General features: G+C 38.1%; 1 pseudogene; it reads right to left on the reverse strand.

Moving 5' to 3' along the window:
- Nucleotides 1-3101, reverse strand: part of LOC102425227 — a 20928-nt pseudogene extending 17827 nt beyond the window's left edge.
- Nucleotides 3102-3519: the final 418 nt, after the last annotated feature.

Raw genomic sequence — 3519 nt, forward strand, 5'->3', positions numbered from 1 at the left:
CACAGCCCTTTCATTTCACTCCATCCGAAAGTGCTGGTCTTTGCCACATTCTGGTTTCCCTTTTTGCTTGGCTGTTCGGGCTATAGGAGTGACTGTAGTAACCTGGCCATTATTATTGCCACCCTCTCGATACTTCCCCATTTCCTATTAATTCCCTGTGACCTGAATATGTCCTTGTATGTGTCCCTCTAATAAACACTCGTTAGTTAGCCTTTGAGAGGCTCTTCTGTGTCCTTCCAGGAACTGGACTGATAATTAGCTTTGTTGGATTTTTTCTTCCTTTTTCTTCCTGAATTTTTCTCATTTCTTCTTTCTTCTGCAATGAAATGATGAGATGCTTGTTTGTTTTCCCCCTGCCTCAGGTGGGGATATAATGGAAGCGAAGGCAGAAAACACCTGTGAATTGTGGTTGCTACTCTTTCAAAAGTCTTAAAACTACAGCTGGGGAGCATGTGAGGGGTATATCCAAGAACCCGTGTGATATATCTTGTCCAGCAGTTTAACATTTTTAACACCCACCATAGGCCAATGTTTCCTTCAATGGGGACTAGAAATGGAAATGTTAGAATGTGTAGGAGAAGTTAGTTCAGCTTGGTTGAAGCCACTCAATTTTGAGGCTTGGGACTTTCTCAGCAATCCACTGAGGTCTCTACAGTGAGTGTATAAAGCCTGAGATGGTCTGAATTCTTCTACATTGTGAGAGTATTTGGTTGCTTGCTAATTAATACAGAGTAATCTGAACTCCCAGTGCCTCCAGGAAGAAATGGTAGGTGTAATTGGAGATCATCATTCTCACTTACGGGTTAAAAACCCTCAAAGAAAGTTATCAACAAGGAGAAAGTGTAGTGACCTGGTATTCCTCTAGGACCTTGATTGGGCACGAACCTTTTTTTTTTGTTTGTTTTTTTCTGTTGGGTAGTAGAATCACAATTGAGGTATTGTTGTTTATTAGATTATAGTTTACTTTCAACATTATTTTTTGTTAGTTTTAGTTGCACAGCGTAGTGGTTAGGCAATCACATACTTTACAAAGTATTCCTATTGATATTTCAAAGACCCAGCTGGCACAGTACATAGTTCTTAAAATATTATTGACTATACCTAGGTGTGTTAAAGTATTTCAAGGTGTGGGACTTTCTCAGCCATGAGACATAATCTTGTTACCACCTGATGACTTTAACTGATATCTCTCTCTTGGGGTTCTCAAAAAAGAACTTTTAATTAATTTAAGACAGGCAAGGCAAAGTATTCTCCCCTGATAGGTGGTCTAGAATTTCTCTACAGGAAAGATGAAGAAAAAATGTTTTGTTGGAAGCAAATGGGAAAGATTATGAAGCGAAAGGGAGAAAGAGAGGAAAAGGAGAGAAGGAGAGAGACAGAAAGAGACTCAGTGAGAGGACAATGAGAGATATTGCTATTAATCATTGCAGTGCAGTGTATTGAGGTTTAACCCCTAATGGTACTGAGCTAATGAGACACAAAGAAAGACATTTTTTAAAAAATGGTGTGTGGTCTTCATAGAGAGAAATGAGTTACAGGACATAGGCAGATTGTTCTAAAAAATCAGTAAGAACAAAAAAAAAGGCAACCCAATAGAAAAGAAAAATGACCTCAGGAAATAGAAAATAGAAAAAGAGAAAATTAATATGTGAAAAGATCCTCAAACTTATTTGTAATGAAGCAAATATATGCACATATACAGTCATCAGATCATCAAATTTTAAAGTCTTTTACCAAAGTTTTATGAGGATGTGGAGAATTATCAATTACTGCTAATAAATGTATACATTGCATATAAAGTTTAAAAAGCTGTTTGAGAGTATCTAAAAATGCTGACAACATATATACTCTATAACCCAGCAATTTTATTTCTGGGTTTGTCACACAAGGTAGTACATGTACACCAGGATACATAAACAAGAAGATTCATATCAGCATCATTCATAAAAGTAAAAAACTAGAAACAAAACCATTGTTCATCAACAACAAATGGATCAATAAGTGATGGTATCTTCTCACAATAGAATACTATAAAGTAGTGAAAATAAATAAATTACAGATACATATCACAAACTAGCTAAAACTTAAACTTTTTGTTGAGCAAAAGAACCAAGACTCCAAAAAATACCTGAATGGATTACCCATTTTATAATATTTAAGCTATTCTTACAAATGCATACACAGCTTGTAAAACCATTTTTACAAAGGAAGGGTGAAAGTATGCAGCATAAAAATCAAAACATTGGTGAGCTCTAGTGAGGTGTCAGAGTGTATATCTAGGGCTTTTGGGTGCTGGTGATGTTTTGTTTCTTGATATGGACAGTGATTACACAGAAGATCACTTTATGTTTATTAACTTTATATATGTGTATGTTTTGCGCACTCTGCTGTGGTATAGTTCACATATTGAAAAGACTCAATAAAGAAAAGAGGTTATAATTTAGTAAAGTTTTACTCAGAAATGAAGCAAAAAATTGGTTGGTAGACCCATTGAGCTATGGGATATATAGAATATTCTGTTGTCCATTTTTCTTTCCATCCCTTTTTAAAAACAGGACATGTTGAGCAATATTTGTGTACTAGTTGCAAAGGCCCTGAAGTTTAAGGCAAAAGTGATGGGAGAGAAAGGAAGGGAATAATTGCTGGAGTCAAGCTCCTCAGCAGAAAGAGTGAATGGGTTCAAGATTAATGGGTGGATCTTTGGGTAGAGTGAGGAAACCCTTGTTACTGGCTCAAAGAGAGAGGCTTTGTGGAACAATGAGGTTGAAGATATCTATTTGGTGGTTACAGAACTTTTTTCAGTGGAAGAAGTTGGGCTCTTTTTGTAAGATGACCCTGAAGGAGGTGTGATCAGCCTGTGTTACCACTGTCTTTAAGCAAATGGCCCTGCCCCAGAACAACACTCACCATGGTTCTGTCCTGCCAGGCGGTTCATCAGGTAGGATTTTCCTGTCCGATACAGACCTGCGATGGCCACCACCACCACAGGCTGAGAGATCTTGTCTAGAATCTCTAGTGCTGTTGGGTTTACTGTCAGCTGATTATTCTGATTTTCCACCAGGCAGATGGGGTCCATCATGGTGTATCCAGAGGCCATGGTGAGCTGTAACCCAGAGGAGCAAGTCAGTACAACACAAGATCCTAAAGTCATCTCTAATCCTATATATATAATATATATATATAATATATATATATAATATATATATTATAATATATATATTTATATTATTTGTGGCAGCAGGGACAGGAATGGGGGAGGTGGGGCCCACACTCACACTCACTCAGAACTGCACACACACAGACACACACAGTGCCCGCCAGCTCATAGCCTCTTCTCCCTTTCTTTTCCTCCATCCCAGCTCACTCTCAGAGCCTTTCTCAGAATGAGGCCCCAGGGCAGGCAGAGGGGGGAGCTCAAATTAATTCCCTTTTAATGTGCATGCATTTCATGCACCAGACCACTAGTGTGATGCATAAAAGGAATAGAATGAGCGAAACAAAACTCTGAAGATGGAGCCT

The sequence above is a fragment of the Myotis lucifugus genome, unplaced genomic scaffold (genome assembly GCF_000147115.1).
Source record: "Myotis lucifugus unplaced genomic scaffold, Myoluc2.0 scaffold_943, whole genome shotgun sequence".
NCBI classification, from domain to species: domain Eukaryota; kingdom Metazoa; phylum Chordata; class Mammalia; order Chiroptera; family Vespertilionidae; genus Myotis; species Myotis lucifugus.